The sequence below is a fragment of the Balaenoptera borealis genome, assembly GCF_965194805.1.
Source record: "Balaenoptera borealis genome assembly, chromosome: 3".
NCBI classification, from domain to species: domain Eukaryota; kingdom Metazoa; phylum Chordata; class Mammalia; order Artiodactyla; family Balaenopteridae; genus Balaenoptera; species Balaenoptera borealis.
The window spans coordinates 57,167,223-57,188,166 of record NC_138866.1 but is presented as its reverse complement, the minus strand read 5'-3'; the positions used below and the strand labels follow the sequence as shown (position 1 = coordinate 57,188,166).

The window sequence follows — 20,944 nt, the reverse complement described above, 5'->3', positions numbered from 1 at the left end:
TAGACAGAGTATTAGAATTTTTTGCATACTTCAAGTATTTTTGTTAAACATCAACAACTAATGTAAGCTAAAGGCACAAGTACAATTAGAATGGAGAAAAGAGAGAACTCAAAGAAAATAAAATTAAATAAAATACAGGTTTATAAAAGTGCTTTTCTTGTGTTTTTTAATTCATATATGCAGTGAAGTATAGATGGATTTTAGCATTTATATAAAACGTGTTCTGTCATTTAAACAGAATTAATAAAAACTGTTTAATATTTAAATAAAATTAACATAAAATTGGAATATCTGTTTTGCATCTATAATAGTTATTATAGATAAATAACCACCTTAAACAGTGGTTCTCAAAAGACAAGGAGCACAGAATCACCCAGAAGGCTTGTTAAAAGATTCCTGGGCCCCAGCCCAGAGTTTCTGTTTCAGTAGATCTGGGACTGATCTGAGAATTTGCATTTCTAACAAGATGCTGGTCCAGGGACCACACTATGAGAAGTACTGCTCTAAAAGTAAAAGTCTTCTAAATACTGACTTTGTCAAGGCTAACCACACTGACACGGACAAATTACTCAGATCTTTGAAAAATGAATTGAGCTGCTATCTATTTAATAAACCATAGCACCTTTGCTTTTAGAAATATAATAAAAATAGTTTTGAGGTTATTATCCTATAATTTTAAGTTTCTTCATAAAGTATTGTTTTGGGAAAATCAACATTTTTCTGTGTGCTTTTAGAAGAAAAACTTTTACCTATCCGAATTCTCATAAAAGTTGTGATAATTGGTGACAGAAAAACTAAGGTGTCTTTGAACAGTTTTCGTTTTTCTGATTTTATTTTTTGTTGTTTAAGTAAAATTTTATGTTGTCTTTGGTCATTTATTTAGTTTTTTAAAATATCTAAATGCTGGAGAGGGTGTGGAGAAAAGGGAACCCTCTTGCACTGTTGGTGGGAATGTATATTGATACAGCCACTATGGAGAACAGTATGGAGGTTCCTTAAAAAACTAAAAATAGAACTACCATATGACCCAGCAATCCGACTACTGGGCATATACCCTGAGAAAACCATAATTCAAAAAGAGACATGTACCACAATGTTCACTGCAGCTCTATTTACAATAGCCAGGGCATGGAAGCAACCTAAGTGTCCATCGACAGATGAATGGATAAAGAAGATATGGCACATATATACAATGGAATATTACTCAGCCATGAAAAGAAACAAAATTGAGTTATTTGTAGTGATGTGGATTGACCTAGAGTCTGTCATACAGAGTAAAGTAAGTCAGAAAGAGAAAAACAAATACCGTATGCTAACACATATATATGGAATCTAAAAAAAAAAAAGGTTCTGAAGAACCTAGGGACAGGACAGGAATAAAGATGCAGATGTAGAGAATGGACTTGAGGACACGGGGAGGGGGAAGGGTAAGCTGGACAAAGTGAGAGAGTGGCATGGACATATATACACTACCAAATGTAAAACAGATAGCTAGTGGGAAGCAGCCACATAGCACAGGGAGATCAGCTCGGTGCTTTGTGACCACCTAGAGGGGTGGGATAGGGAGGGTGGGAGGGAGACGCAAGAGGGAGAAGAAATGGGAATATATGTGTATGTATAGCTGATTCACTTTGTTATACAGCAGAAACTAACACACCATTGTAAAGTAATTATACTACAATAAAGATGTTAAAAAAATAAATAAAATAAAATATCAGTTGGCTACTAGTTTGTTTACAGATATTTATTTTATAGCTTTTTATAATACATCTATCATAGAACATTTGTGTCTCAAAAGACAGATATTTCAGTATTTTTACTATATACCATCATCTTCAATTTAATTAAAAATATCAGTAAGAAAAGTCATGCAACAATTAAAGTAAATATTTATAGAAGAACTTAGACAAGGCAATATGAACCAGCTTCCGTCATGGTTCTAGAAAGAAGTTTCTTCTACCTGGGGCTAATCCCTCATGGATAGGATCTTCTATTAGCTCCTTGGGTATCTTGCTCTAGCATTTTTAACTCTTTTCCTTATATTTTTATTTTTTATTTCTTAATGGAATCTGACTTGATATATCCTTCAACCCCCTCCATCTGCGCTTAAGTCTTCTCATGTGAATGAATGATCCAAAATCCTGTCTTAGATTTCTTACTTACCATTTTCTCCTTGACCCACTGAAAGAAGAGGCTGCTCTGCTCTATCACTCCACTGAAAATATTCTTGCTAACATCACCAGTGATGCGCCATAAATCTTCTCCTCTGACTTCACTCTCTGTTATTAGTCTCTCTGTAAAATTTGCTACTGTTCTCCAATCTATTTCCTGAAATCCTTGTGTCCTTACTTTTCCTGATAGCATTCTCTCCAACTCGCTATTAAGATATATTCCTTTTCAACTTCTTCCCATCTCTTTTTTCATCAATTCCTTGGCTATTCCTATACTACTGGGGTCCATCTTTAGTCAGATGTTCTCACTCATGCATTCTCATTTAATCCCATGATTTTAACTGTCACCTATAAGTTAATGCCTTTCAAATTGTATCTACATCCTAGATTGCTCCTCTGAACTCAACTTACATATCCACATACCTCCTGAGAATTTCTTTCAACCATCTTATTCTCATATGTAAAACCCGAATTAATGATTCTCACCCAAACTGGCTTTCTTTGTACATCCATATATTGGAGGACTGGAGACTTCAGTATGTTCTTTCCTGTATCTAGACCCACTTCTCAGAAGACCCAGAATATCTCTTCTTAGAGTCTGGCTCTCATGGCTGTTTGCTGAGTAAGTAGCAGGGCATATTACCCCATCCCCTGAGCATAGCTGGGCCAGTGTTATCTCTCTTCTGGGGACTGAAGTTGAGACAGACAGAATGTGGTATTAGCAGTGGGTGAGATGATCACATGTGGGCAATGTTCTCTAATTATCAAGCAGGAAAAAAAGCTGGTCTGAAGAGAAAGGTTCATTAAAGCGCAGGTGAAGAGAGCAGTAGAAATGAGAAAGTGTTACACTAGTAAGTGAAAAAGATGGCTAGGGTAGCTGCACTGTTTTCTTATAACTCCTGAGTTCTTCTGTACATTCTTTTCTTGGGATAATAGAGATGTTCCTGTACGGATATAGTAAAGTTTGATTGAGTCTAAGAGTCGACCTAGTCTACTCTGACAGTGATCAAATTGGCCATTAGGCCACATGAGTATTAACTTCTTAACAACTTTTGAATCCAATCCTCTTTCCCCCATTCATAGCCATACCCTCTTCTCACCTAAAGTACTACAGTTTTCCATTAGAACTTTTCTTTTTCCTCCATCACCTTCAGCTGTCTATCCCTCTATCTTTCATACTGTTGCAGGGCCAATCTTTATAAAATAGGAATCCATACTTATTATTCTTCTGCATGTGCCATTTGCCATTTCATGGCTCCCTGCTGACTACAGAGGAAGTAAATGCCTTTAAGCAGAGTATGCTAACTGCTCTCTGTCCAGAACCTGGCCAACTTTAATTCATCTTGAGGGTTTGCTGTCCTCTACCTTTTATTTGGCTCATGTTATTCTTGCTGCCTGGAATACCCTTCTCTACCTTGTTGCCTGATCATTCCTACTTATCTTTCAGACCCAACTCCACTGTCTACATTTGCAAATCTCCCCTGATCTAGCAAGTAGAGCTGATTATTCCCTTCTTTGGAATATACACACATACTCATTTATCCACTCTGTTATCATTTACTTATTTAAATTCCTTTCCTTCAGTTCAGAAAATGAATTCATTGTTGATGGGGAGCAGTGTTTCATCATTTATGCAGCATTTATTTATTTATTATGATCTGACTAAACTCAAGAGGTTACTGGCATAATCCAAAGTAGATCTGGGTTTCCTGGATCCTAATGATTGACTACTGGTCTATGTGTTAATCCATAATCTAATTCACTTTCTCTTCAAGAAAGAGGGCAACTTTAGAATTATTATAGCTCATACTACAAAATTCATTTTTAAATATCAAGGAGCTCATGTTAAAAGATAAACTGAGGCACATTAAACTTTTCAAGAGTTTATTTGAGCATGCATCATTCAAATTGGGCAGCACTAAACCAGAGGTGGTTAGGCGTATTCCATGTACAGGAGGTAGGGAGATTTATTTACAGAGAAGATGAGGAAGCAAACTACAGAAATTATCTGATGGGCTACAGTTTTAAGCAGTTGCCTTATTTGGGAAAGCCTAGTTGGCTGTTGGTGACTGGCTGTTCTTAAGTTTCATTTTCTCAGATTGGAGGACATTGGCTCTGTTTTAGGCTTTGGTTTGCTTGTGTAGGCTATCAAGGCATTAGAGTCACCTTAGGCTAATGGTCTTCTTGTTTAATTACTTTAACACCCATATTTAAATTAATGGTTTTCTTCACAGCACTTCAAATTGTGACATAGATATATAATCATATATCTATGATTTCTTAGAATCACAATTTACTTTTTCCTACTCAAATTCCACACTTTTTTTTTAACATCTTTATTGGAGTATAATTGCTTTACAGTGCTGTGTTAGTTTCTGCTGTATAACAAAGTGAATCAGCTATATGTATACATATATCACCATATCCCCTCCCTCTTGTGTCTCCCTCCCACCCTCCCTATCCCACCCCTCTAGGTGGACACAAAGCACTGAGCTGATCTCCCTGTGCTATGCAGCTGCTTCCCACTATCTATTTTACACTTGGTAGTGTATATATGTCCATGCCACTCTCTCACTTCGTCCCAGCTTACCCTTCCCCCTCCCCGTGTCCTCAAGTCCATTCTCTATGTCTGCATCTTTATTCCTGTCCTGTCCCTAGGTTCTTCAGAACCTTTTTTTTTGAGATTCCATATATATGTGTTAGCATACGGTATTTGTTTTTCTCTTTCTGACTTACTTCACTCTGTATGACAGACTCTAGGTCCATCCACATCACTACAAATAACTCAATTTTGTTTCTTTTTATGGCTGAGTAATATTCCATTGTCTATATGTGCCATTTCTTCTTTATCCATTCATCTGTTGATGGACACTTAGGTTGCTTCCATGTCCTGGCTATTGTAAATAGAGCTGCAGTGAACATTGTGGTACATGACTCTTTTTGAATTATGGTTTTCTCAGGGTATATGCCCAGAAGTGGGATTGCTGGGTCATATGGTAGTTCTATTTTTAGTTTTTTAAGGAACCTCCATACTGTTCTCCATAGTGGCTGTATCAATATACATTCCCACCAACAGTGCAAGAGGGTTCCCTTTTCTCCACACCCTCTCCAGCATTTATTGTTTGTAGATTTTTTGATGATGTCCATTCTGACTGGTGTGAGGTGATACCTCATTGTAGTTTTGATTTGCAGTTCTCTAATGATTAGTGATGTTGAACATTCTTTCATGTTTTTGTTGGCAATCTGTGTATCTTCTTTGGAGAAAGGTCTATTTAGGTCTTCTGCCCATTTTTGGATTGGGTTGTTTTGTTGATATTGAGCTGCAAGAGCTACTTGTAAATTTTGGAGATTAATCCTTTGTCAGTTGCTTCATTTACAAATATTTTCTCCCATTCTGAGGGTTGTCTTTTCATCTTGTTTATGGTTTCCTTTGCTGTGCAAAAGCTTTTAAGTTTCATTAGGTCCCATTTGTTTATTTTTGTTTTTATTTCCATTTCTCTAGGAGGTGGGTCAAAAAGGATCTTGCTGTGATTTATGTCACAGAGTGTTCTGCCTATGTTTTCCTCTAAGAGTTTGATAGTGTCTGACCTTACATTTAGGTCTTTAATCCATTTTGCATTTATTTTTGTGTATGGTGTTAGGGAGTATTCTAATTTCATTCTTTTACATGTAGCTGTCCAGTTTTCCCAGCACCACTTACTGAAGAGGCTGTATTTTCTCCATTGTATATTCTTGCCTCCTTTATCAAAAATAAGGTGACCATATGTGTGTGGGTTTATCTCTGGGCTTTCTATCCTGTTCCATTGATCTATATTTCTGTTTTTCCACAAGTATTTTTAAACCAACTCCTTTTATCCAAATGTGGGGAGACTTACGAATAAGATATGAGAGTGGGAGAAGGAGGCAGTAAGATCGCTAGATCATACTCTATGAAGCTTGAAAAGTCAGCTTAAGATCTCTATGTTTCAGTTTTTTAAAACTTAAAATTAGCAGTTGAAATAGCTAATCTATAAATCCCCGCCTAACTCTAAATTTCTGTTCTTGGAAAATCAAAACATTTCTAAATATTAATAAAAAGAATAATTTGGAAAGTAATCATTAGTGGCCAGCATGCTTACTTATATTAATACTTAAAGGCATCTATTACTGCTTATATAAACATAAATTAAAATATATTAATGCATTTCTCCATTCCTAGGTAGAAATATCACAAAACATTTTGATTATAGTAACATATCTGTAAAAGTATAGGGGCTATATATTAATGTAAATTTTAATTATCTGATTTTTATCTTTAGTAAATCAGAGATATAGTACAACAAAATCTCAGATGAGATAGAAAAAGTGTTTATTCATTTGAAGGTAACCTCCAATAGATTGTGCTCCAGGAATGTTTCATCATCAGTTGATGCAGTTAAAAGCCTGAAACAAAAACACTACCAGAAACAGAAAATGGAGCAAAGTGTCAATTGCTTTTGCATTGTGACTGCTAAATATAAAGGATTTCTTATTTTCATGGACTATAGTTTCTTAAAGTCAGATATTCTGTTTCACCCATTACAGAGTTACTAGCTTAGAAAAAAATAAAACAAAAATACATTTAAAAATAAATATGTTATACCTTTATTGAACAGTCTGTTCCATGTAAATTTTATGTATATGGCTCTTTTTAACATGAAAATAACAGAGGATCTGTTTGAACTCACTAAATAAATGGTTTTAAGAAAGCCTGGCACATTATCTTATGCATATGTACATTATCTTCCTAAATACTTATGTGATACAGGAATAAATATTAAATATGAAAAGATAAAAGACAAAAATTAAGGAAGTTTCTGTATTCACTATATTTAAAAAATAGTTATCACCTTGTGTAAATGTGATCTACATAGAATGGGAAACACTGAATTTGCTGTCTGGGTCATGGCTGAACAATTGGGAACATTGTAGATGGTGTTCAGTCACTTTCTTTTCCAAAATTTAACAACTTTGTTCAAATCCAGGATTTATTCTCTTGGGGTCCTCATTGCTGTTGCCTTTCAGTTCCAGCATTTGCTTCTTAGTGCAGCCATGGCACAGATCCATTGCACCAAAGCACAAAATAGCAAATGAACCCCAGTGGGAGAGATTTTATACATGAAAGTCAAAGCAAAACCCCATAAAGAAAGTAACTATGTGTTTATACATTTCATAAAACAGAAAAATGTTCAAAGGAAAGTAAAATTAGCTTTCAAAATAGTTGCCTCTTGAACTGGACATCTGTTACATGAGTGTAAAATTACCTTGCATATTTTTATAAAGAATAATATTTTCACATTTACAGAAGGTAGTCTAGGTATAGCCAGTCTACACATATTGTTGTTGTTCTTTAACATTTTAAGAGTCATTGTAATTTCCAATTTGGGTATTTTCTGCAAAATTTTCCAGAAGCCTCTTTCCTAACTATTCAAAGAAGTACTCAGAAATTCTCCAATTCTAAGCATAATATTCCCATGTTGCTTGGTGTTAGAAAACAGATATACATTTTACCTACAAAATGGTATTCTCTTGTCAAGAATCGATCAGAAGTGATTAAATAACAAAAGCAGGAAAGAGAAGCTAGTGGCATAGTATAAAGACAGAATACAATAGGCAGAAATGAGTTCAGGAGGTCGAGGAATCCATCTCATAGCTATTGGCAATTTTCTAAATGAATGAGTAAGTATAGTACCACTGAATCCAATCAAGGTCTCCAAGATGAGGTCACTAGAAAAAGAAACTGTCTTACTCTAGTTCACTGCCTCAAACAAATGTCCGTCTTTCAAAATTAATACACTTTCATTTTTTGCATTATGAGCATTTTCACATTTAAAACAAAGTTAAGATTTTAAACTGCATTTCAAACTCTCCTCCACTCACAAAGTGAAAAATAAAACCTTTAACATGTTATAAAGATCCATTATATGTGCCTAAGGATATGTGCATATTTGACATAATTCTACTTGTCTTTCTTATAAATCTTACATTTATCCCCATCTTATTTAAAGTCTATAAAATAAACGTCTCAATGGGATAGTATAAAAATGCTTTTGGAAATAGAGAATTAATGTTTGAACTGAGAAAAAGCATTTCTAGACAACATACAGGGAATTATTTTTGTAGTTCTAAACATTATTAGCTTTACAACTTGCCCTCATTCTTTGTTTCCCCCTCTTCTTTTTTTTTCTTTCAAGATATATTGTCCCTTTTGGTATGAATGAAAACTGGAGAACAATAACATCTCTTAGTACATGGAGTCAAGGACAGGAAGAGCCTAATCTTGAAGTATAACATGTAGAAAATGAGTGAATGAATGTATGAATGAATTCAATGCCGAGGATTTTACACTTTCGGCTACATTTATCAGTAATACTGGAAATCAAGAAAGTCTTGAAAAATTTCTACCAGAAAATGTAGCAAATTACCAAATTTGTAAAATGATAAAAGCTAAGTATAATTGATGCTGATTATGTTTTGAAAACCATATAGAAAGAATGCAATCTCATATAATTTTTCACAATGATTTACCATCTAACTTTTTGTTAGTTCCTAAATTCTGTTGCTAATAAAACCAATATAAAATATCTGATATGTCCCAACAATCACTAAGGTATCATGTTAATTGTTCAACAGTGTATTCTTTTGGGTTTTTAAAAAGGCTCTAATTTTATAATATTACCAAAAGGTTAAAACATGCCAATCTAACACAAAATACGACAATATTTTGCTTATGTTTTTGGCATATCCATTCAGAAACAAAAGATACAACAGATGGATAATAGTTAATGTTGCCAATACACAAATTCACTTTAGAGAAACTGGGACAATACCATTGCATAGCAGTATAGTGCAATAAAAAGAAAATGGGTTTCTGTAGCTCTCTTAAAGGGGAGGGAATTTAAGGAACTGATACTAAACTTATAAAATACATTTTGAAGCTGAATAGTATCTGAAGAGAGCAACTTGAGTATTCAAGATTTTGCTAAATAATATGTCACCAAAATTAGAATATTTAATATGAAGGAAAATAAAAATATTAGTAGAATGTTCTAGGCATCTTCCTGAGGATTTTTATCTCACTTTTATGAGCAAATTTTCTTGATTAAAAAAAAACAGATTATTCTGAGAATCTAGATTATTTATAATATCCTTTCAGTGAAATTAGCTATTCATTACATAATTTGAAATAAACTAATAGCAAAGAACAGAAATGATATGTATGCAGTACTTGCTTGTACTGGGTAGTTTATACAGGTGAAGTTATTAAAATCTCTTAATCAACCCCAAATCTAAGTATTATAATTTCCACTTTACACACAAAAGAGTTAAAGATTCGGGCTAGAGTTAAATGATTTCCACGGGTAATGCAGTGATTTCAGAACCAAGATTCAAACCTAAGTGTATTATATTCCAACATTTTATGGAATATGTTGTGTTGTTCTTCGATAAAGGACTATGTCTGGATATTTCAAGACAGTTTGAATGAATATGAGAAAAACAAATTAGAAACTAAGAGCAGTGAAGAAACTATTATTAGAGTATATAGGGATGGGTTCCAGAGGCCTAACAAAAGGTTTGGACTTCATAGCAAATTGCTGTTGGTGAAATTAAAGCAAGGTCATATTGCACTAATCTTCTTGTTAGTCTTATAACCTCCACTAAATAGTAAACTCTATCATGGGGACAGAGACCAAGAGAATTCATCTTGGTTAATCTTCTCTCCCCACTGCCTAGTACAGGACACTAGCTAAAACAAGGCATTCAATGAATTTCCAGGGAATGAACCGAACTGCAAGCAGAGAAAGGCCATTGTCTGGAGAAATAAGTTTGGTGGTAAACAATCACAGAAAGGGTTTGCTTTCATTATGAAATTAGAGCCATTATGGCTGAGAAATGAATCCAAAGGAGCTTTAACAACAAGCTAGTCAAGAACTCAGAGTCAGTCAAAGGACCATAAGGACTAGGATGTAATACAAGAGCAGAGGCCTGAGAAGTAACTCAGTATCCTAAAGAGACCTTAATTAAAGGCGAACTGGTGAAAAAGATTCGGAGGACATCACCTAATCATGCCTTTGGAATTTATGTTAAGAAACCATTGTTCTAAAAGAAATTACCTGCTTTTATGTAGATAAAACTTATCCAACATTATTTATTTTAATGAAAATGCATCTTTCATAAAATAAATAGAAATTAATTCTTACTTCAAAATCCATGGTGGTGTATAAGAAAGCCAAACCCTGTGGTCTGGTCTCAACCACGTGAGTGTGTCACCTTACTGCCAACTTGTGGCCACCTGACTGAAATTCAGGGGCAGACTCTGGAGAAAAAGAAATATTAGAAAACAGAATCTGTAAAGTAAAGCTTAAAAGCAAATCCTTTTTTCTATAGTTTATCAACAGGTTTTGCAGAATTGAGAGTAATATATGCTTTTTGAAGAAGTTAAGTCCATAGACTTTTGACAGCTTATTACTTCCATCTAATATTTACTTGGTGGGCTTACCAGTAATTATAGATCAATAAGAACAGTAATACAAACTTTTGTTTTTAAGATAATTATGTGATGACTGGCTTTATTTTAAAATAAAGTTTCAAGATCAAGTGGAAGTTTTCCTGAAACACTAACTGGATATATAAATATAAAACTTCCTAAATGTTTTTTCCAAGGTTAAAAAATAGGTTTGAATAATTGTTCAATAGCATTTCAAAAAATAAAATAGATAAAAATAGTACCATACTTAACATTCAACCCTGTATACAAATTTAAAGATGACTGTGATGTCTTTGCTCCCTTTATATGTAACACACTTTGCCAGAAATTCTATGTTTTAGAAATTAAGTTGGCTTCACATTTCTGAAGTGGGTAAACTGCTAGACACTGACACTTTAGTTTGAATTAGCATTATATGATTGTTTTCCCCTTAAGAATTTAATAAGATATATCTAATATGACTAAATGGAGGTTTTGATGAGGACAGGAACATAGATCCCAGTATCATACCAATCTTCTCTGGGTTAGATATTCCTAGGTAGGATGCTGCACTTTGGGACTTTTGGGTAACTAAATGGAAGCCCCAGACAAATACAGGGAGTTAATACCAGAATGTAAGCAAAAAAGCAAGACAAGATGGATGAGTATTTAGAGAAAATTTACTTTTTACTTGCTATTTTGCCTAAGAATTGCCTTGCCTGTCCAGCAATGTTTATCTCTGAAATAACCTCTTATCTTTGAGCTCTCACAAACAATTTTTGCCAGGGGGCTAAAATATAACTTTATATTAGGAAAAAGAATCAAATGCTCCTCACAACACCAATTCATAACCCAGAAAATATGGAGATATTCCAATTTTAAAAAGCTTTTTAAAGCATACATCAAACAAAAAATGAACTAAAGCAACAATATATCACACACTTTTAAACCACAGAAATAAGAAAATTCATGAGGTAAGCAAACTAATTGTTGAAAACAATTTTAAAACAGAGTAAGTCATGCCTTTCTCACTGCCTTAGAAAAAAATGCTAAATAATAATACAACCAGAAACTCAGGTTTCCTTTTGGTATTCATCATTTTAAGTGTAAATCATTCATATTTCCATTTATTGTCTGAAATTAGCAAAACACAACTTTTTTCAAATTCTGCATTATTCTGGGAAAACACAGTCCAATATTTATGATCAGAGGTCCTTAGAAAAATGATTGGGCCGAGAAAGAAGCTTAACATAATTTTTAAAATGACTTGACATGAACACTGGATTTGGGGATAAACTAAGATTTTTTGGACACTTAAAAGTATACCAATTTCAAAGCTGGTTTATGCCAACAATACTTATGTAGGCAAACTAGAAATTGCCATCTCCTTTTTTTTTTTCAGAGGCCTTTTTTTCCTTTGGTTGAAAGAAAAATCACCCTCTGTTAACTCTGAGATCCTTTGGGAAAGAATATCCTAGCCTTTCCTTGAAAGTCTTCCCACCTCTACTGTCAAGCTAAAACAAAGCTTGTTTCTTCCTCCCTACTGGTAAACTCTTATCAGTTTGTATAGGAGGGAAAGAAACAAATACTGTACCTGGAGAGTGAAAGTTACATGACTTTACCAGCGAGTGCTTTCTTGAGATAAGATGAAATGGGGAAAGCACTTTCAAATATAACGTGTAATGTACAACGGGAAGGCTAAACTAAAGGAAGAGAGGATGGTTTTGTGAGCTCGGTAGGGCTTGCAACAGAAAAGAATACTGGAAAGTGACACATTACTACTCCCTAAAGAGACGTTGATTACACACACACACACACACACACACACACACACACACACACACACACACACACACACACACACACACACACACACACACACACACACACACACACACATCGTTACTTATAAGCACCCAGGAAGATATTTCAACTCCAGTTCTCGTCTTCTTACAGCTGGTTAAGTGTACCCTCTCCTCACCTCAGTCCAAGCACTAGGAAAAAAAAAAAAAGAAAACGAAAAAGAAAAGTTATTTAGTCCAGCAATGCAAGGTCTTTGGGCTTCTCATTCAACATCTCTCTATACTTTGGTCCTCAGGGGGAATTGCAAACCTTTATCTCCTGGTCTTCAGCGGTTCCTATCAGCTCAGTAGGGAAGGGGGGCAAGTGGGACAATCCTGAAGGAAAAAGGAGTCACCCCCGCGTCCAAAAGTATTGGAAGTGCTCGCTCGTATCTGCTTGTGGTCCGTGCTGGGGCTCCGCCGCCGCCCCTCAGTGAAGTCCGAGAAGCGGCCAAGTTTAAAGTGAAACGAAGATGGAAGCACTCTCTCTCTCTGTTTCTCAGAGAGTCCCTGAACTTATTTCGCCGCAGGTTTTTGCCCCGGACTTTTCGGAAACCTCATTTTTTCACTTCAGGGGACAAAAAGCCACAGGGGAAGCGCTGATGGTTTTAGTGGAGAGACTCCTGCCCTGCAGTGGTGTCCGCTGATGTATTTGTCCGCGGTGTCCCTTTGGTTTATTTTTCTGAGGTGTCGGAGGTGTCGCCACGCAGACCCCCCTGCTGCGCGAGTTTGCCACCAGCTCTCGAACTCTGATTGTCCGGCGCCACCCGGGCTCCGCGGAACTCGCCCCAGAGCCCCGGACCCGGTGCCGCCAGCGGACCTGGAAGGAGGAGGCGCAGCAGGAACTGCGGCCCCTGAGCCGAGCTCCTTCGGAACAAAGCCTCCGGAAGAGTTGCGCGGATTCCTAAACCCCGGATTGGACCTGGAGCCCGGTGGGCGTAGAGGGGAAGAAGAGGAAGGAGGAGACGCGAGAGCACTTTCCACCTCAAGCGCCAACAGCCCTCGCATCCTCTCCTGAAAGAGGCAGCTGGGTGGGTCCTGCCTACGCGTGGGTGCATGTGTACGCGCTTGGGAGAGCCCGTGGGTGTGTTCGGGTGTGAGCGCGTCTGGGCACCCGCAGGGCAACGCTGAAGCCTGGGAGAGCTCTATTGGTAGCCAAATTCGAGAACGCCCTATCCTAGGAGGCCACTAGCACGTGGCTTTGACAAGTAGGCCTGGAAGAGGCCCTCATTAGCCAGCTTCCTTCGGCAACTCCCAACTCTTCCATTCTCTTTGGGTTCAGACTGGTTTGGGGCCAGCAGAGATCCGAGCTGAGAGGGAGTTGCTCGCTGGGGCCGAAGACCAAGTGCTGGTGAACCGGTTAAAGAGAAGTGACAGGATTTCCAGGCTCAGGAGATAGGAACAGATGATTTCACTCGGGGTTCCCGGGAGGAAGCCTTTTTCCGGGCTGGAGGGAGGGTAGGGTCGAGGAGAGTAATTCTAGGATTTGTGGCGAGAAAAGTCGACCTCCGCCGGCGGGGCCCTGTCTTGCTTTCTCCCCATCCCTCTTCTCTTTCCTGCTTCAGACCTGTTCCCTGTCCCAGTAACCTTAGTGGCTTGTGACGACTATTGGGTTTACTTTCTGCCCTTGACATACTAATATGTGACCAACTGCAGTACTCGTAATGTCTGATGCTCAACTGAGTTGATTCTCAAATATAATATTCTTTTCAGCTTTTGCGCCCATCCGATTAGTAAGTAAACTACCACCTACTACTAAGGAGACGCTGGAAACCAGTCGCAGGCGACTGAGACCCCTAGATCAGCAGCCCTCCATCTCAGATATTCCTGGCGGCTTATAGCTAATGACTTTTCCCTGTGCCATAAGCAGTCACAGCTTGATCCGGTGACACTCCTTTACCCCGTAACCGTGGGGCAGGGGGCGGTCAGCAAGTCCCCCGCCTTCGCAAGAGACTGGGGACGCCCCTGAAGTTCGTCTTCATGCTCCAGATTTTCTGCTTTCTCCCCTCCCCCTGCCTGCAACGCCCCCGCACCTCGCCTGCCCCGGGCTTTGCCGGCGCCTGGCTGGCCCTTTACTCCAGCCCTGGGTAAATCAGTCCGGAACACGCCAGGCTCCGAGGCGCTGAGGGCGGCGTGGCGGCCCCGGCGGGGGTCTCGCCTGACTCCCGGAGTCTCGGCGGCGCGGCAGCTCCTGTCACTGCGGCGAGGGCCGGGCTCACGGCCGCACGCCCCGCCGCCGCCACCGCCTCCATGCTGCAGCGCGGGGCGCAGTTCCTCCCGGCCCGGCGGCTGCCGTCGTCCGAACACGCCGGCGCGGGAAACCCGGAAGCCGCGCCCGCCCGGGCCGCAACCGCAGCGCGGGAGACGGGCCGCCAGCCCCTCGCTTGAGCCGCGGGCTCGCCCGGAAGCCGCGGGCAGCGGGCGGGGCGCTGTGCAGTGGCGCGTAGGGAGACCGCCGATGTGTGCAGAGCGGCCCGTACTGAGGAGTCTGTGTGAGTGCGTGCGGGGGTGCGTGTGTTTGCGCGTGTTTTTCCTTCTTCCCTCAAGGATGGCAATGGCTTGCAGCTGGCTGCTCCCTTAGGATTTTAGAGTTTGTGGAGCTCTAGGTTGTGAGCACAAACCACCCATATAATCCATTTTGCACGGTCGGTTTATATCAGGAGAAAAAAAGCGCAACTGGACGGGGGTGGGGCAGACCAAGGAAACCTTCTGGAAATATAAACACGCACGCACAACACTCGTAAGAGAGAGGAAGAATGAAAGACCTGGGAAGATGTCTGTAACCTTCCTGCTGGCCCTTCCATTTTTCCGGAAAGATTCTGGATCGTTTCTACCTTTTGAAGTCATCTTGGCATCTATTTTTTTGTAAGCTCTCTCCAGCTTAGTAGCGTGCGTGAAGGCGTGTGTGTATGTGTGCGCGCGCTTATCTGATGCATTTGACTGTCTTTTATACAACTGCCCAGAAGCAAATGTGTTAACTCGGCAGTGCCCCTCGATGCCTGGCTTCTCGCAGAGCGCCGAGGACGCCCAGACCCATTTTCCAGTCTGGATTCGGAAGGGCTGCTCAGCTTTGGACCCTTGTGTGTGGATCGCTTTACCCAGAGGCTTGGAAAGCGCCAGTATTAACCTGCTTCCAGGTACATCACAAGGTCACCAGAGGGTCTTGCAGCCGTCTTGTTTCTGTGAATCTAGACTTTCCTGTCTTGGCCCGAAGGATATTTACGTTTCGGTCGACATAATTTGAAGCCAAAAGTTCAGCCTGTCGAGCTGGTTTCTGCACAATCAAGGTAACAAGAATTGCCTTTCAAACTGCTTAACAAAACCCCCGACTCTTCGACTCTTCCTTGCTGGTTCCTGGCTCTTGCCTCCCCACCAAAATGTCACCAGCTCTTGAATTACGTGGATTTGGGTTGGAGGAGAACTTGAAGGAAACGTGATAGAACCGCTATGCCAGACCACTCTCTTTGCTGCCCGTGGTCCGGTGGGCATCGAAGCCGATCGTGAGAAGGACCAGTCCCCTCCTTGCTTTTCCTTCCCCGTGCTGTACTGGGTGTGTGTGTGTGTGTGTGTGTGTGTGTGCAAGTGTGAATGCGAGTGCGCGCGCGCCTGTCTGCGAGTGTGTGTGTGTGTGTTTGAGTGTGTTTCTGTGTGTGCGTGCGCGGCCGCCCTGCCTCTGCCCGATCCCTGGGTGCAGAAACGCGGGTTTCATGGGGCGATCGCCGCGGATCCCCCGCCCAGCGCGACCTGCGGGCAACGGCGGCAGTGGCAGGAGCCGCCTCTCGGACTCCCTAGGATGCGGGTGCTGAGCTATGGCAAAGGGCAGCGAAGTGACGAGCGAGACCCGCGTACGACTGTGAAAGCCACCTGGAAACACCTTGCCGGGATTGTACCTGCGGGCAGAAAGTCTTCCTACGACCGTCTTTCCTCTAGAGGCACCAGGTAACAAGCAGACGACTTCCCGCCTCACCCAGTTTCCTTCTGATCTTATTTCTAGTGTCTTATCTGCATTGCAGGCTACTTTACTTATTAATGTTTTGAAAATCATTGAGAAGGGCTGGGTATTCAAGGGCGCTCTGTGATGTAATATAATTTCTAGTAGGTGGAATATAAATCTATACCTGAGCATTTAATCTAGCAGTGAAAGCTAAGAAAATATGGATACGCTCCACCTTAAGTGATGGTTTTGGAAGCTAGGCGTGTTGAACCTGTCTGAAGATGCCAGAGATTAAAGTCCCGTGTTTTCTTCAGGCTATGGTTGCCACGGACCATTTGGTATCCAACCCTCCCCAGATTGTGGAGTGTGAGAGGGTGTTTGGTTCCCACCCATCGTTTCAGGCAGGGATCACTTTGACCCTTCTCTACCTCTGGTGCCAGGTTGTTTTCCTGATTGTCGACGAGCTTGCCAGATCCTTTAGTAGTTGTATATTACGCATCTGGAGACTTTAATTCGAAATAGAGTTTTCTTGGAACTTGCTTTGAGTGGAAGGGAATTCATTGTCACGGGTGTATGTGTTGAGATATGGTGTTTAGCTGCCAGGGTTTGCTTTTATGTAGCAAAATTGATCCATATCTAGAGGAGCGCTGCTAAAACCACAACCTCCGTCCCCAGCTGCATTGTCTCGCTTGTGGAGAGGGGCTTGTACGCTCGTGGTTTGTTTTTATTTTGTTCTGCTTTTTTTTTTTTTTTTGGTTTGTCTCTGTATAATGTGTATTTTGAAAATTCTTGCCAGTGCCTTGATTTACAAGGAGTAGGGTGGATTTGCGACTGCCTAATTAACATATTGGGTCTGACATGTTAAAAATGGAGATTCCCACAGCCGGCTGAGGCAGAGCAAATTTAGTGAACTTCCAAAGCCCCTTACCCTCGCACCTTATTTCTCTCATTTCCTATCCCATCACCTCTGCGTCCCCTACAGAAAATTTCTCTCCCTTCTCGAAGGCATTAGGATTAAGAAGATAAAGCACTTCCAAAGTAGTCTCCTCAATGTTTTATTAGACAGTGAAGGCGGTCTGAATAATTCAGCTAGGGAATGCTCGTTTGTCTCCCGCCTTCGGGAGCTGCCTGCTCGCTGCACTCAACCGAGGGTTTGGCTCAGCCGAGCGCACGGTGCCCTGCTCCTGGAAGCAGTGACTGGGACTGCTCCGGGGGTTTCTCTTTGCTGAAGCCGCTTGGAAAGTGGAGGGGCGCTGCCTGCTTTTCCTCCGCCCGCTGCGTTTTTAAAATAGATATCCATATGATGGTATTTGCAGACTACAAGCCGGTCGCTAGCTAGCTGCTGTCGCTGTCCCTGCGCCTTGATGTCCCCGACTCCTCTGGAGATTGGGCTCGGCTGCTGCTGCAGCCCTCGCAGGCTGGTGGTGCTACAAGGCCGTGTTTGCAGCGGGCTTGGGGGCTGGGCACCGCCACTGCAGCTGCCAGGCCCGCGTTGACACTTTCTTGGGGCCGGGCGGGAGAGCTCAGCGGGCCCCCTGGCAGACAGCGGGCGCATCATGGCAGAGGTGGCCGCCTGGATTTGAGACGGAGGAGGTGGAGAGACACGCGTGGGGGGGCAGTGAGGTCCTGCCCGACTTCCTGCGCCTGCAGCCCCCTCTCCCTTCTTCGTAAATGAATATTCAAGTACATAGAAGGAAAGCTGGCTGGCTGCAAAAATGCCTTGATATTCAGATACTGCATGATTTCTCAGGATTCAAAACCTGAAACGAAGTGCGTTTTTCCTAGGCCTCCATTTGTTCCTCTCTTCTCTCCCCTCTTGCTCTCCTGGATTTAATCAGGTCATTTCTACTCCTGTTTTACCTCCAGTTGAAATACCACTGGAAAGACTGCTACCTACCCCCACCCCAACTCCAATAAACACGAATGAGTTGAAGGCCACTCTTTAGACAGATTTGCTCTGTAACTTTGAGCTCTAGGGAGAGCCAAGAAGGGATAGGCAGTATAACTCGACTTTAACAGAAAAGCAGGTCCCCCCTCTACTTTCTGAAGACTCAGAAAGAAAAGGGTACTGCCTGCATACATACAGACTAAAAATAACTGGGAATTTGGGAGGAATTAGGTGAGGATTTTTCTTTTCTTTCATCTTTTCCTTTTTCTCTTTTAGTGAATTTATTTGTATTTCTCCTATCGCTCAGAAAATCGTAGTCAGCAAATTGATTTGTGTATACTAAAAATCTGATAGAGATACCTTTTTGTCTCCCAGATTTCTTCAGAATATTATTACAACAGAAACTATAGCATACTCATAATATTTGTTAGCAAATAAGGCATCCCTGTTTAGAGGGTGCCCAAGAAGGACGGGATACTGGTGGAGAATATTAGTACTTGGGAAAATTTTGTGTTTTCTCCATGTCCCTCCTCATTTCATTTCACCCTGGCCTTTTCTCATTAAGGATTCAGTCCTTTGCAGGTTAAGTCTTGTCCTTGTGCCCTCATCCTCCGGGAAGGTTGAAACACATGTATTAACTGGATGTTGAGTGATCAGATGCCTAAACATAGATTGTGGTGTGATTCATGTTTAAAAATGCCATTCATTGGTGCAGACTGGAGGTAGGTGAAATGTGAGACCCAGATAGTCCCCCTAGCATAGAGTTTCATGTATAGAAGTTCCTTAAGAAATGGAGCTTTCTGCCTCCCTTCTCTTCTCTCTTGTCTGGAGAGACAGAGAGGTGCAAGCCAGTTTGAGGATCTGAGTCCGCTGCCCTTGGTCAGCATTGTACTTAGAGCTGGCTTGACTCACTAATAGGTCAAGCCTATTGGGTCTTGATAGAAAATTTCCTAGAAAAACCTTCCTTCCTTGTCAGCCCTCTTATGGTCACTAACAAGAGGGGCAGAACAATAGGAAAGCTAGGTTACCCATGGAAACAGATGTGAGCATATAGGCAGGCGGAAAGAAGTTGTCATTTAGCTCCTGTCCTCGAGACCATTCCTTTTTGTCATTTTTTCACTTTCTCTTTTCAAGAGGAGAATGACCTTGAGCAACACCAGTCTTCTGTGCTTCGCATACCTCTTTTCCTCCCTCAAACATGTGATGTATATATGAACACACACACATACATACGTACACACACACCTCAGTTTTGAAATGAGATTCTTGTGCTTGTGTGTTTTGGGAGGGGTTCATCAAATATATCTCTTGATTGATACCAGCCAGAGGTGATTTTCTTTCTTTTTCCATAAGAGTATATAGCAAGAGCTGTGGTCACTTGAGGCAAAATTACCCCACCCTTATCCCCTCTTCCAGTATTTTTATCTCATCTGTCATTCAGTGTATTCTTGGTATTAAAGCAGTGTCTGATTATGGCACTGGTGTTTAAATGACCATCATATGTTATAACTGCCTTTCATCTTTTCATGAATGACCGTAAGTTCCCTTTTGTGCATTTAAACCAGTGTTCTGTTTCCTCTTGCTGCTTGAAGCACTTTAGACTTCCTAGTTTTTTTTTTTTTTTTTTTTAACATCTTTACTGGAGTATAATTGCTTTACAATGGTGTGTTAGTTTCTGCTTTATAACAAAGTGAATCAGTTATACATATACATAAGTTCCCATATCTCTTCCCTCTTGCGTCTCCCTCCCTCCCACCCTCCCTATCCCACCCCTCTAGGTGGTCACAAAGCACCGAGCTGATCTCCCTGTGCTATGTGGCTGCTTCCCACTAGCTATCTATTTTACATTTGGTAGTGTATATATTAGACTTCCTAGTTTTGCTGAGTTTTCTAGCTGGTGAAATTAGGATCTTGCTTTCTGCTGATACTATTGCTGTGTTGTTATGTGGTTGGGATGAAATGCCTGCAGATTTCTAACAGTGTTCCTGCCTCTACGTAAAACTACTACATCATAGTTCTGTATCATAACTATCCAGTTATTTTAAGGGAAATTTGCTATAAATAAGATTGCTAAATATTTTTGCCAATTTTAAGGTTGGAAGAAGAAAGCTACTTGAAAGTTTCTGATGGCTTAACTGGCTAATCTACTGACTCATTCCAGTGAATTTTATTTTCTGTTTACTCAGAAATGTAATATACTGGCATTACTTTCAGAGTTTTGTGTATAGTATAAATGGTTCTGAGTTTTATGTTTCATTGAAGAGTATATAAATTCAGGCCTTTTAATAGACGTGATTGTGACCCCCTAGGATACATGACTAACTGATAATTTTGCTAAATCATTCCACTGACACACATGTGCATAGCTCTGCCTTGTTCAATAAACCTTGAGAGTGAGACTACTTATTATATTTCTACAGCCCACATTTTTATTCCTGTGGCATCCTTCAATCATTGAGGACTATTTAAAATCTAAGGTGGTGTAATTTGTCCATTACATGGTGTGTTCATGGTGAAATTAAGAAGTATTATGTTTATAAGTATTGAAGCTATTCTGGTTAGAGGTGTACCATTTTTATTATGCTCTAGCAACATAAATTATATGTTATTATGAAAATTCCTGTT

The 20,944-nt window shown here is 40.4% G+C and overlaps 1 protein-coding gene across 3 annotated transcripts in view; it reads left to right on the top strand.

Annotated features, from left to right (window-relative positions):
• The first annotated feature begins 4,664 nt into the window (after positions 1 to 4,664).
• The window catches only part of LRFN5 (leucine rich repeat and fibronectin type III domain containing 5), a 274,926-nt gene continuing 258,646 nt past the window's right edge, over positions 4,665 to 20,944 (top strand). For 2 of the 3 annotated variants that reach the window (XM_082383809.1, XM_082383806.1), the window contains exon 1: positions 14,858 to 16,436. The gene's annotated coding sequence lies outside the window, so the exon portion shown is untranslated. Of the gene's footprint in view, positions 13,529 to 14,857; positions 16,437 to 20,944 lie in introns of those variants that run through there. The other variant, XM_082383807.1, reaches the window with a different exon arrangement.